This window comes from Spermophilus citellus (assembly GCF_964194105.1).
Source record: "Spermophilus citellus genome assembly, chromosome: 8".
In the NCBI taxonomy this organism is placed as follows: domain Eukaryota; kingdom Metazoa; phylum Chordata; class Mammalia; order Rodentia; family Sciuridae; genus Spermophilus; species Spermophilus citellus.
In genome coordinates, this window is record NC_138189.1 from 28,364,506 (window position 1) to 28,379,511 (window position 15,006).

Here is a 15,006-nt window from a genome sequence, read left to right on the forward strand (position 1 = left end):
CCCTGTCCTTTCTGTAATGACATGCCATGAATGTAAAGGTTTTGTTCATTGATGTACTGCCACACCCAGAATAGTGCCTGGTATAGAATGGGGCTAACTTACTACTCCTGAATTATTGAATAAACGTTAACTAACCTTAGTAATCATCAACATACTATGCTTTACAGAAGTATATGTTCAAATGAAATGAAAATTATAACGAGATATTTCAAGTGATTTTTGTTTTGTTTTGTTTTGTCTTCTAACAGTTATTTTCAGGGCTCCTTGGAGATAGTGTTCATTCCGGGTTGGGCAAAGGAAATGTACAAAATTAGCCTGGACTGTTTCATGCAAGAAAGAAAGGAATCAAACAAGTGCAAATGATATCTTATCTAAATGATAAACAATTCAATTTTCCATGGCTACCATCTATCTAGGATGGAATAATTTGAAGATTCAACAACAACATTGAGTTTCTTTCTTTTAAATTTATCTGTTCTTTTTAGATATACATGACAATAGAGAACATTTTGATATATATATATGGAGCATATCTTATTCAAATTATTTGGTTTCTGGCGTCATATTAGACATTCAAGGAACTAGGAATTTTCATAGTAAAGAAATGTTTGGAGAAACTGAAATTAATCACTTTTCTTGGACCTCACAGAAAACCGACATTGAAGAGGAAAACTGTTTCCCTGAAATCTGTAGAGACAGAGATCCAGAGAATCACTCAATAAGATCTTTTCTACATAGAATCTTTGGGAGCCATGAACTGTAGGAAGATTTATGTGGTAATTTTAACAAACTGATGAATGTTGTGTAATATTATGAGAATGGAAACTTCCTGTGGGTCATAGTCTTCTTGGAAGCCCCAATACTTTCATGGATATTTCCTTCAGGAACTATATTTTCTTACAGTAAACATCTGAGAGATGTCCTCCTGGTTCCAGTGTATGTGTGCAGAGAGTAAGCACTGTGAAATGTTCCATAAGCCTTTATAACAAAAAAATTATTTTCTAGGGAAAAAGTCTATCAGAGCATTAAACCATCTGGGATAAAGTCATTCCTCCCACACAAGTCCTTTTTAGTCTTTGTAGCAAATATAAAGAAAGAAAACATAACAAATAAAAGTCAAGGTTTAAAGTAAATTGATTGGCAAAGCTGCAGCCAGAAAAGGGAGCAAGATATAAAAGAAAAAATAAGCTATTCCACTACAGAACAATTATGAAGATCATAATCCAGAGACATATGTCTATGAAAAGACTGAGATTTAATCATATGATTATAGAATTCTTCCCCTTCCAAGCATCCTGTCATCACATTAACAGAGCACTGGTGTCATAACAGTAGACTATAGCTGGAAGAACTGTAAGACACAGATTCACTTTCAGTAGGAATATGTAGAGAAACCCCAAGCTAAGAAGAGTGGCATACCCTAGGATACTAGATGAATTTGAAACCTCTGTCACCTGTACCTACAGTAAACATTAAACATATCAAACAAGAGAAAATTCTTACATAAGTTAAAATAAATCCTCACACCAGAAGTATATTTAGCTTAATTCCTATTACATTATACAAGACACCCAGCTTTCAACAAAAAAGTGTAAACCACAATAAATGGTAAGTCCAAATATGGTATGAAAAGACAAAGGAAGCATCAGTACCAGATTCAATATGACACAGATGTTGGGAATTATTAGACATTGAATTTTAAAAAGCTGTGATTCATATCTTATAGGTTCTAATGGAAAAAGTAGACAACATGCAAAATAGAGAGGTAATGTAAGTATGAAGACAGCAAATCTAAGAAAGGAAATGCTAGAAATTAAGTCATTGAATAGAAATGAAGAATTCCTTCAGTAGGCATCATTAGAGTGGACATGGCAAAGGACATAATCAATGAACTTGAAGCTATGTCAGTAGAAACTTATCAAACTGAAATGTAAAAATTAAAAAAAATCATAAAAAACAGAGAATCTAAAAACTATAGAAAATGTTAAAAAACAGTATAACATACTAACAATTCAGAGGAGAATAAATAAAATAGAGTGTAGAAGAAATATTTGAAAGAATGATAAACAAAGCTTTATAAAAGGATAGCCATCGTGTTGTAGATTGAAGAATCTCAGAGAATGCCAAGCAGGTAAATACCAACACAACTATACTGTTGTATCTTATTCAATCTGTACAAAAAGACAAGAAAAATCTTGAAAGGAGCCATATTGAGGAATAAAGGGTGGAATATCTTATCTATGGAGAAAATTATGTAATAAAAAATAAAAAGAGTAGAATACGTAAAGTATTAAAGGAACACATACATACATACATACACACACACACACAAACTTAAAATTCTAAGTTCAGCAAAATTACATTCAAGAGTGAGAAAAATTAAAATCATTTCAGACAAAAACAGGGAATTCACTCCTAGCATATATGCTTCACAAGATGTGTGCTTCAGTTAGATTTTTGCCACTGTAACCAATATACCTGACAAGAACAATTTGAGGATATGTTTATTTGGTGGGCCAACCCCCTATATCTTTGGGACCTAAGTGAGGCAGAATACCATGGTAGAAGTATATGGTGGAGGGATGCAGTTCAGGACATGGGAACTAGGAAGCAGAAGAAAAAGCTCTGCTCACCAAGGATAAAATATAAACAAATGCATGTCCCCCCAATCTACTACTTCCTCCAATCACACTCCAGCTACCTATAGTTACCACCCAGTTAATCCATATTCGTGAATTAATCCATTAATTCAGCCACAACTTTTATAATATAATCAGTTCTCCTCTGAACATTCTTGCATTATCTCACATATGTACTTTTGGTGGACACCTCCTATCTAAAACATAACGTGTTAAAATAGGCATTGGGGATTTAGCTCAGTAGCTGAGCACTGCCTAACACTCACAAGACCCTAGGTTTGGTCCTTGATCCTGAAAAGAAAAATAGACATGTTAATAAAATAATACTGAATTCAAGGTGTTGAATCACATCAAACATACAGAATTCATGAACTCAAATTCTACCCTATACACACACACACACACACACACACACACACACACACGAAAACATAGGTGTATCTGCTAAAAGTTCTTAAGGTATGAATTCATTATTTTGTAAATCTAATAATAACCTGGTATCATAGCACAGACCTATAACCCCAGAGGCTCAGGGGACTGAGGCAGGAAGATCATGAGTTCAAGGCTAGGCTCATCAACTTAGCGAGACGCTATCTCAAAAAAAATAAATAAATAAAATGGACCAGGGCTGTTGCTCAGTGGTAAAGCACGCCTAGGTTTAATCCCTAATAAAAAGAAAGAAAGAAAACCTAATAAATAAAAAGAAAAAATCAATCATTTATACTGCCTTTACTGAACCAACTATTTCAATATAAGAAAATAGCTGATGTGTGAAAATTGTTCTTTGAAGAATTATTCAAGCTAATAAATGCAAAAGACCTGATAGAATTATAAAATTATAATCTTGTACCACCTAATGAAATAATAGAGCTTGACAATTATGATCTACTAAAACCACTAAATGAAATTTGACAGGGAGTTTCTTAAAGATCTCTTGGCATTGTCTAAATCCACTAATTGGTTACAGCATCACTAAATGTGAGAGAACATTGTATCATGTGACTCATACCATGATGTTATATGAAACTTTCTTGTTCTCTTCCCAACTGAATTCAAATCTAATTAAACCTCTAGATCTAACTACCAGTATTCACACTTCTTGAGTGATAGTGGAATAAGATAAATTACATCCCTGGAAGCAATAAGCCAAATTTAAGATACACTACAAGGATAAATGACCTGATGTCTTCAATAAATCAATGACATTAAAAAACCAAGAAGAAAAGCAATGTGTGGACCTTATTTGGATCCCGATTTCAGCAAATTAACTCTAATAAAACAGCTTTGAGACACTCAGATCAATATAAATACAGATTGTTATTAATGGAATTAAAGAATCAGTTCTAACTTCAGATATTATTTTAACACATTGCTTTTAAAGAAGATTCTTAACAGTTAAATCCATTTTGAAGAACTTCTGGAAGAAATGACATGATACATGGGATTTTATTTAAAATACTTTAGCTTAAGAAAGTGGGAAGGGGTGGTCAATGAAACAAGCCGATGGGAGCATTTATAATTGTTGTGGCTGGATGATGGACATATATGGAGATTCACGATGTCCAGAAAGAATTTCTTAAGTGATTCTTTTTCAATAGAAGAAACGTGAGTGGTTATGATCTAAGAGTTTAAAAGTCAAGATACGATTCACCCACGTAGGCAAAAGGCACCTTATAGTAGTGAAAAGACTGAAAATTAAATAAGTGAATTCCACATTTCTAGAACAATAAAAATGAATAAAACTTACTTTTCACTAGGTGAATAATATTCACAGGAATGGAGGATTCTGAATAGCCATATCCTGCTACTCATTATGATGGCTGAATGTCCCTTCCAAAACTCAGGTTGAATTTAACAGCCAATGTAATGACATCTGGAGTTGGGACCTTTAAGGTGATTGATTAGGAATATTAGTCAGCCATAAAATGAATGAAATTGTGTCATTTGCAACAGCATTCACAGAACTGGCAATCATTATGTTGAGTGAAATAAACCTGGCACAGAAAAATAAGAGCAGTATGATCTCACTCATACATGGAATACAAAAAATTTGATCTCATAAAAGTTGAGAGTAAAATAGTTGTGACCAGAGGCTGAAGTGAGTTTGGAGGGGGACTGTAATGGAGAAAGGTTGACCAATAGGTACCATGTTATAATTAGGCAAGAACTAGAAATGCTGGTGCACTATTGCACAGTAGGATGAATATAACTGAAAATAATATGCTGTACATTTCAGAAAACTAGAAGAAAAGATTTTCAATGTTTTCATCATAAATGATAACTGTTTGTTATTTAAGTAACCAAAAAATTACATGTTTTGAAAACATTACATTATCCCATTAAAATGTACAATTTTTATGCTATCATGTGTCAGTTAATTTTTTTTTCATTAAAAAGAAAGAGATAATGAGGCCAGGAAAGCTCCACCCTCATGTGTGGGTTGAATGTGTTAACAGAAGGCTTTCAGGAGCAGGCTGCCTTCCGTGCATCCCTCCTGCCCTCTGGAGAACACAGCATTCAAAACACCTTTTTGAGAACAGAGACTGGGCCCCCACCAGACACCAGCATTTGCATCTTGGACTTCTCAGCCTCCAGAACTGTGAGCCAAAAAATTTCTGTACATGGTAAAATATCCAGTCTGTGGTACTTGGTTATAGTAGCACAAGCACAGACATCAGTGAACACAGTTTAACTTAAATTTTCATCTAACAAATAACATATTCCTTTCAATAGCACTCATCAGGGACAAATGCATTTTAATGAGTCAGAATAAAGTACAAGTAAAAAATAATAAAATTCTAAAGGCAACTCTCAGCCTTCAGAAAATGAAGAAAGTAAGGATACATAGAGGCTTCAGACCCCTGGCGATGTGAAACTAGTCAAAGAATGAACCTGGAAATTCCTGGGATGATTTCAAGCATGAAGTCATGAAGGTACACCCCAGAGGGAAGAGAAATGAAGAATTATCCCATATAATAAAAGTTCTAGAACTCCATGTTGTGCAAGGCCAGGTTAAAATGAACAAATTTCTTTGTTATATTTTTTCCTAATTTTTAAGGAGAGATTCTAATACAACTAGAATGTAAGACAATAAACTAAAAGATATAGGTATATATGTAGATTCAGATACAAATATATACAAACTCTTAAGTTAGCCATATATATTTTTTGACATTCCAAAATAAATGTCATAATTACTGAGTAATTACATATTTTATGTTTGCTTGTTCCTTCAGTGTTAGCTGTTGAAATTATGTCCAACAGAGACATTCATTTTAGGTTTTTTAAATTGGGAAAGTCCCAACACTATTATAGGCTCAAGAGTGAAATGAATTACTCATCTATTTCTTAGCAACCACTTATATAGCCTAAAATGCTCAGTAAGCAGAAGTAGAAACAATTGTTTCAATAAACTTCAAGCAATACTTTAATTGGGTCCATAAAGGAGAGACAAAAAAAAGGAATAGAAACGATGTAATATGTTTTCTCACAGTGTTTCTCATATACTCACCCTGACCCAAACTTATTATGAGCAGATAATCATAAAGTTTTCATTCTGATATAATCTCCTTGGAATTCTTAAGGTCAGGAGAACATAATCACGGAAGAGAAGATTTCATCTCATGGGTTAGAATCAGAAGAAAAAGAGAAATTTTTTTTCATAGACCCATAATGCTCTTTGTTCCAGACTAGGAGCATTAGATTTTATTTATTTAATAATTCATATACTGCTTCATTCCAAAAACTATTTGAGGCCATACATTAGATATCTTCTCTTTTAAACAATCCTAAAGCAAAACAAAAAGCTCCATTTTGGAGAGCAGAGATGTGAAAGTTAGAGGGAATTTTCACAGGATAAGAAACAAATGCACAGATGAATTTGGAAATATTCAGAGACTTTCAGTCTTTTTATTCCTTGTTTCTAATTCTGAATTTTTTATGAAATGACCAAAAGTGATTCCCTGTTTTTTCATTCTTTTTGAAAAGATTTTCTGAGCTAAAATTTGAGCCCTAAGTGATTTCTTAAAAAGACTGACTGTTTCATATTTTGAAGTATCTGAGAAAATTAAATATATATTAATTGAATAAGTTATAAACCATGATCTTCAAATATCATTTTTAGATGGAAAAAACTGAATAATAGCTTAAGGATCTTATTAGCTGAACACTAAGATTAAGTTCTCAGCTTAAAAAAAAAAAGTATAATGTATAGTCCTAGCCCTCAAAAAGTACTTTACAAACACTATGTTTTTTCTCATATGTATACACTACATGTACATTTGTTTCTGCCTTCCTTCATTCTTCTTTATTCCTTTTGTTCCTGTCAAACAAGTATCTTAGTCAACCCATATTAAAAATGTATTGAACATCAGTGAAGAGAAATAAAAAAGAAGAATAGGGAAAATCAAGAGTCAGATTCAAATCACCTCTTAACTTGAGCCCCATTTCTGTCCTGACCAGGCCATCCCAACCCAAGCCCTCTTATCAGCCTCCCCAGATATTCTCAGGGCAGCCTACCCTCAGTTCAAGCCTCCTGGTTTTCAACTTTCTTCCTCACTTTTTCCTCTCTTTGAATGTTTCCTGGTTTTTAGTAGCTAAGTCTGAATTTTGAATTATTTTGTTTTATTTTGGGCAACATTTCATACAAGTTGTATCTTATACAAATACTCGAAAGTTTTGCATTTTGAAGTATTTCTGGTTTTCTAGGCTAGAACAGTTCTTGTAATTCCTTGAGAGTTTTCCTATTAAGAAGGTTTACATGAAATTCTCATGAATGTCAAAATTATCCTACTAAGCTGTGGATTATTTTCATATGTATTCTATATATTATAGTCTCTATCATCGTGTATCTATAAATATAAAGATATCTCAAGGGGAGTTTATTTCCGATATCAGTCATTTAAACAAGTGGTTACCGTTCATACTGGAAGATTAAAGTGGAAGTACAAACTTATTATATAACAATTGAGAGGTTAATCTCTCTTTCCTGCACTCTCCAAGATGGATGCAAGATGACCATGACCCAAAGCAGAATGTAAGAGGCACAGCATAACCTGGCTTTTTCTTGGGGGTTCATGTCTAGAAAGATGAAGTCAATTAGTCTGGGACTGAAAACCTCTTTCTTATAATTATTCAAATTTCTAGTAACTGCACTATTTAATTTCTGCATATTATTGTGTGATATTTAGTTAAATGTGTTTGGAAGTGCCAGGCTCTTGAGATTTTGCTGAAAGGTATGAGAAAAGAATCATGCTATTTAAAGTGGAGCAATTCTGGAAAACTCCAACAAGAGATAGCACCCAGAGGAACGGTACTTCTGTCCCATGGCCAGCTGTCCTGATCCACTGAGAGTCCCTTGAAGGGATCACCTACGTGGTTCTGAATCGTATTATAAAGCAAGTTAAACTTCCTTACACCTGAATTTGTCCGTGTTCTACTGCTAATAACCTGATACTACACACTGGATAGGTTTTAAAGAAGTTTTTTATTTTGGCAGAGAGTTCTGGCCTGAAGCTGAGAGGCTACAAATGGTGATGGCCTTCTTGCTGGCAGAGCCTCTAGGTGAACATCACATGGGCATCACATGGCAAGAGCAGGGAACATGTGTGTGTGTCCTGTGCTCACTCTTATGCGCTCTCTCTCTCTCTCTTTCTCTTTACAGCCCCCTCACCTACCCTATCTCTTTATAAAGCTCCAGAATTCAGTCAGGGGCACCATCTTAATACCTCACAATGGGGGCTAAACTCCAACATGAGTTTCAGAGGGGACAAGCCAGGTTCCCACTATAGCAGCTCCCACCCCATCACTTTTCCCACAGAAATTTTCCCAGACCTATTCTTCTTTCCTTAAGATTCCTCATCCCCCACTGTTTTAGTCAGCTTTTTTGCTGCTGTGACGAAGGGACCCGACCAGAACAACCGTAAGGAGGAAAGGTCTATTTGAGGGCTCATGGTTTCAGAGGTCTTAGTCCATAGAAGGCCGGCTCCATGCCTCAGGGCTCCAGGTGAACATCATGGCAGGAGAGTGTGGCAGAGGAAAGCAGCTCACATCACAGTTACAAGAAGCAGAGAGAGACAGACAGAGAGACAAAACAGACAGACTCTACTTACCAGATACAAATGTATACCCAGAGCCACGCCCCAATTCCCATCTCCTGCAGCCATAGCCAAGCACTTCAGTTACCACTCAAATAATCCCACTCAGGGGATTAAATCATTGATTGGGTTAAGACTCTTATAATCTAATCATTTCTCCTCTGCACCTTCTTGCATTTTCTTACATGTGAGCTTTTGGGGGACACCTCACATCCAAACCATAGCACCACTAATCAGCAATATCTTACTAAAAATATTTTATGAATACTATTTTTAATTACTTTTTCTACAATATAACCTCTAAACTTCCCTGTATTATCATACTATTTCCCTTTGTTTCAGATACTGGGAAAGAATACCCCAAGCCCAGTGATTTCTGCTATGCCCTCTACCTCATAGCCCCTTCAATAATGTCAGGCCACTGTCAAGGTTAAAAGAAACAGTGGAAAACTCAATGCAATGGGTATTCTGGAGGCCCTTGGCTGGGCAGCATGAGAGGTCAGGAGACACAGTCTAATGCTCTTTAGCCTCTAGATAATTGAGATGTTTCACTGCTGTTAGGGAGTGGAACGATGTACGTGGCAGGCACAGGAAACTGAATAGGCACAAAAGGAGCTACTCTTAGGTGTCCAAAACTTAGAAATAAGTTCAACCTCTGAAAATTAAACTGGCAACAGGAAAGATGTAATAAAGGAGAAACTCTGTCTGTAAACAACATCTTAAAAAGCAAAGTTTGTAAGACCCAGTACAGAAAGAGAGTGTCTACCAATCTAGTTCACACATAAACATTGAGCCAGGTAGAGTGGGGCATGCCTATAATCCCAGTGGTAAAGGAGGTTAAAGCAGGAAGATCCCAAATTCAATGCCAGCCTCAGAAACTTAGTAAGACCCTGTCTCAAAAAAAAAAAAAAAAAAAAAAAAAACTAAAAAGACTGGGGATGCAGTTCAGTGGTTAAGTGCCTTGGGTTCAATCCCCAATACCAAGAAAAGGCATAGTTATGACAAGCTAAAGTCTAAAATATCCTGTGATTTCCAAGATATTAATTAAAAGTGTGGTCTATCCAAAGTCCAAAACAAAGAAAAAATTTTAAAGGATACAAAAAGGATCTTATCAGTGTTCCCTCAACTATGTCCAGGGGAAGGACATCCCTCTTATCATGTATATGAGGTCATCAAGAACATCTTCAGAGTCAGAAGTGCCATCCACCTCTGAACTGCTGTCTTGCTCTAATCCATATTTACCTACCAACTTCTCAAATATAACTTTGTTTCTTGCATAGACTTTCCAATAGTTTAGATTCTGCCCCGAGGGGCTGGTTTGAGTATTAGGCTCTTCTTCTCAGTTATATATCATGAAAAATGACACCATCAATATATGGTTTACACATCATTCTGTCATGAGTTTTGTTTAATGATTGATAGATAATTTACAAGATACTCTGAGTATCCATGACTCTATACCACCATGTCAAAATCTGGGACACAATACCACAATACATCTTCACAAGAAAAATAGCCTGCCCAGAGGATCCCCACTCTCCATATTTGACATCTCATTTCCCTTTGACTTTCACAACAGATGCCGCAGTCACACTTCTGAACATCAATATTCATATTCTGAGCAGAATAATACTCAAGTATAGAGAGTAAATAAATGACATAAATTACCATCTATTATTTAAAAGTTAGAGTTGTAACATGTAACTGGAAGATTTGAATATATAACCAAAATAGGATGGAGAGGCAGAAAAAGAAATTTCAACAGTGACATTTCTTAGAAAACAAAGGGAGGCATAACCTGAATATAGGCAACAATTTCAATATAAAAAAAATTACAGAAGGAGTCAAATGTATTAGTGCTACTTGACAATTCTAGGCTGAATGAAGTTTCCTGTTACATAGAAGAATCACCACTTCTGTCATGCTCACCTCTTCACAGGACCCAGCTATGGGATTTCAGGGACAGGCAGTGTTCATCAGTAGTGTTTGACAGCAAGAGGTAATAGATATTGGGTGAGCATTTCCCTGAAAGGAAATGCAAGAATATGTCTAACATTATTTTCTCAGAGTAGTTCCTAATTTGTGCAATCAAGTTGCCCTTGGCAACTCAGGAAAAGTTAGCTTATCTCCCCGAGTTCAGTATAAAAAAGCTAGTAGAATCTTTGCATGAAATCTGTATTGTCTTGTTAAAAAAAAGCACATATCCACATTCTGTTCTAATGCATCAGATCCAATTGCCAAAGCTAATACATAAGGGTGATGAAAAAGGGAAATGGATATTTTTCTTTAAGTTTTAAATAAAGATGTGAATAATATGAGAATTTTTTTTTCTTTTGACATGACAATTTACATTCCTTTCAAACTAGGCATGACGACGACGGATGATGACAATAGAACAGGGTACCCTAGGAGTAAATGAGTGCTATAATCAGCAAAATGAATTGCACTGTCAGTAATTTCACTGTAATTATAATTTTCACTGCCTATAATACTGAAGACTTCTTAGAAAACAAATGGGGGAATTTCCAGGGATAGGCAAGTTGAGATTTTGAAGAAAAAAATTAAAATTAGTAAAAGTGACTTCAGTGGAAGAAATGTGGATGAAATGAGTGTGAGGCTTCATTAGATCTACTGAAAAATGGAAAAGTGCAATCCATAATATTTGGCTATTATTATAATTTTCTTCTACTTATATTTCTTTCCATTAAAACGCATAACAAGGTGAGATCAGAAAGCTCTCCTCAAAACTTGAAACTTGAATTAGAATGGTAAGATACTTCCAAACACAATTTTGTAATATTTTTATAAAGCTTGGAGTTTTGGTTGAATTTTAGCACCATCATTTAGTGTACAATTGTGGGTTATAAGAAGTAGGAGTTTTTTCAAAAGAGATAACTTTGAGTTTCAATTTTACAAATGAGGTAATAAATCCTTAGTCAAACAAATTTGTTCCTGAGCCTGGATGCAAAGCAAAATAACCTGGGGAGCCTTGAAAAGGTTCTTGGTCCTGATCTTAGATTTATTGAATTTATTTTTTATTTTTTCTTTCTTTATTTATTGAATTTCTTTTTCATTCTTTTTTTTTCTTCCTCCAATACTAGAGATCAAACCTAGGGCACACGCACTACCAACTCTATCGCCAATTCTGATTCTGTATTTCTCAAAAGCTCTTATGGAGAATGTTAAGCAATTACCCATGATCTGCATATGTGTGCTTGAGACTAAATGTTTCAGTCATACTTACAAAGAAAGAAAAAATATATTACTTATTAAGCATCTGATACCAGGTATCATGTTGTAGTTTCCAAATGTTAACATGATGATTTATCAACTTAAATATCAATTAATCAATTATCAAGTCAATAATTAATGAGAATTAATAACCAATGATAATTCAATGGTTCAATTATCATAATGATAGTGTCCCCTTATGGACACTATAGTGGGTTGAATAGTGTCCTCATCAATATTCATATCTACTCAGAACCTCAAAATGTAATCATCTGGGAGATTAGGGTTTTTGCAGATTAGTTAAATTAAGGTGGCATCTTACTAGATTAAGCTGATCCTTAAATGAAATGTCTGGCATACATATAAAAGGAAGGTTACCCATACATTTAAGAAGTGGGGAACAAAAGAGAGTAGAAACCATGTGTAGGTGGAGTCAGAGATTGGAGTGACTCAGCTACAGGCCAGAGAATGTCAACTATAACCCAGAGCTTCAAGAAACTACATGATTCATCTGGAAGAGTACTGCTGACACCGTGATTTTAGACTTCCAGCCTTCAGAATCATGACAGAGTAAACCCAATCTGTGGTGGTGGTGTGTGTGTGTGTGGCAACCCTAAGAAACTAAGAGACACACAAAAGCTTGAGAAGTGTGACAGTCTGCCAGGTCATTCAGGCAGAATGAGTCAGGGTCCCGTTGATTCCAAAGCACATGAACTTCTTGGACAACACTAGCAGAGATTTTCACAGACCAAGATTAGAGCAGCATTTGGGCAAAGTAGAGTTTTAAATGGTCTATATTGGAATGGCCACCAGAGGAAGTTAAAACTGCATGATTTTTGATTCCCTTTGGAAAAACTAGACCAAAAGGTTGGCAGATTGGACCTAAGAATAAATTGTTAATAAGAACCTCAGGAACTTCTCATAGTCTGATACCACTACCTTGAGAGCTAGGGATCTCTACTGTGACATTCATTTTCCATTTCATTCAAATATGTTCTAAGTGCATGAAAAACAAATGAAGTGACTGTGATATCGCTATAGAAATTAACTTGAAGCCAACATGTACCATATTTCAAATGTTTTTTTTTTTCCCCACAAGGCTGAGATGCTACAGATGTTGAATATATTTAACATTCATATTGCTCTTCCATGTATGAAGTGCCATCACATACATTACATCATTTGAGTCTCACCCAAACCTTGAGGAAGGATAAGCAGGTGTTATGGTTATTTCTATTTTATAGGAAAAGAGGCTGAGACTGGAGACTTGGAGAAATTCACAAATCGCTCTCCTGTGGTTCATTGCTAGAGCATGACACTTTTTCTATCCTGACATTGCCAAAAAATTAGTGGGGAATTAAGATGAAAAGAACATGGGTGGGAGAAGTGTGATTTCACTGTTTTTAATAGGAAAGCAGAGAGAAATCTAACCAGAAAGGATATTTTACTTTATAAAGTCGTGGAAAGGACAGTAGGAAACAAGTGTGAGAAGCCAGAAAGAATTCTTTGTTAAAGAGAATTTCAAAATACCCTGGATGGCACAGACACTCATGTTCTCAGATGCTAGAATTTTTGTCATAGCACATTCAACATTATTCACTCATTTTTAAATCTTCATATATTTTTATACTTTGATTCTTTTTCTAGATTTCAATCTATATTAACAACACTATATAGGAAGGATAATTGAGCTAGTGGAGAATTATCTTGCTCATCTAGACAATGAAGTAGAAGAAAAGTGACTATTTTTCTCTGAAGTAGCTGCCTATCTCAAAAATATTTTTTTCAAAATTATCTCTTCCATTCATTGACCCTTACAGATGCAGTTAAAAATATTTGTATTTTAATCAAAATGCTTCTTTAGTGGTGTGTGTAATAATTTATCTTTTGCTTTAATTGCATCGTTGTTGATAAAAAGTTGTATATGTTGTATGTGTGTTCGATTTTCCCATTGCTTTCAGAAAGTGAAAACTAGAAGGAAATATTCAAAGAAAATAAACCACGATGCCAAAACAAAACATCCTAATTGAAAGTAAAAAGTGAGAGAGAAAAAAAAATGTGGTAGATGGAATATATTAAATAAAGCACAAATAGTTTAGAAAGGATCTGTTTTAATTTGAGTTGAAAAGTTAATTGGCTTATTTATCCTTTATGATCCAATGACAGCACATTTTCAAAAGGTAAAATCTTATTTATCCTAAAATAAATAATTGGGAATATTTTATTGAAAAAGTTGCTGATTATACACTACTAAAGAATCAATAGTGAAGGTAAGTTGAGATTTAAAAAAAACTATATTTTATGGAACTCAATGTACTTGTTAGTAAATTTCATTCGAAGTTAAGATTCTCAGCTATAAGGAACTGAGGTCTTAATATGTATCAGATTCTATAATGTTTTGTGGGGTTTTGTTTTGTTTTTGGTACCAGGGGTTAAACCCAGGGGAACTTAACCACTGAGCCACATCCTCATCTCTTTTTCACTTTTTATTTTGAGACAGGGTCTTACTAAGTCCTTAGGGCCTCAGTAAGTTGCTGAGATTGCTCTTGAACTTGAGATCCTCCTGCCTCAGTTTCCCAAGTCACTTGGATTGTAGTTGTGCTCCACTACACCCAGTTTCTCCACAATTTGTTTTTGTCCTCATTGTATGTAAATCCCAGAATCATTCAAGCAGATTGAACATTCAACAGGATATCTGGGACCTCTCTAATATAAATCATCTGCCTCTTCCCTTAGAGGCTCCAGTTTTTTAGTCTTCTTAACTGGTTAACTAGTTCTTACACTGGAAGAAATAACTACATCAAACTTGATCCCAATGTTATCTGAGCTTTTTATTTTATTCTTTTTTTTTTTACATTCTTTCCTTGGAAAGATCATCTATTTCTGTTATTCCCAATACTATCTAAGACCTACAAACCCTGAAATGTGCATCTATGGTCCTGATACTTCCCCTGAGTGCTCTAGTACTATATCCAGCTGTCAATATGCTATTTCTGGCAGATGCTAAGCACATGAAATGTCCATCACTCTATGTTTTCTCC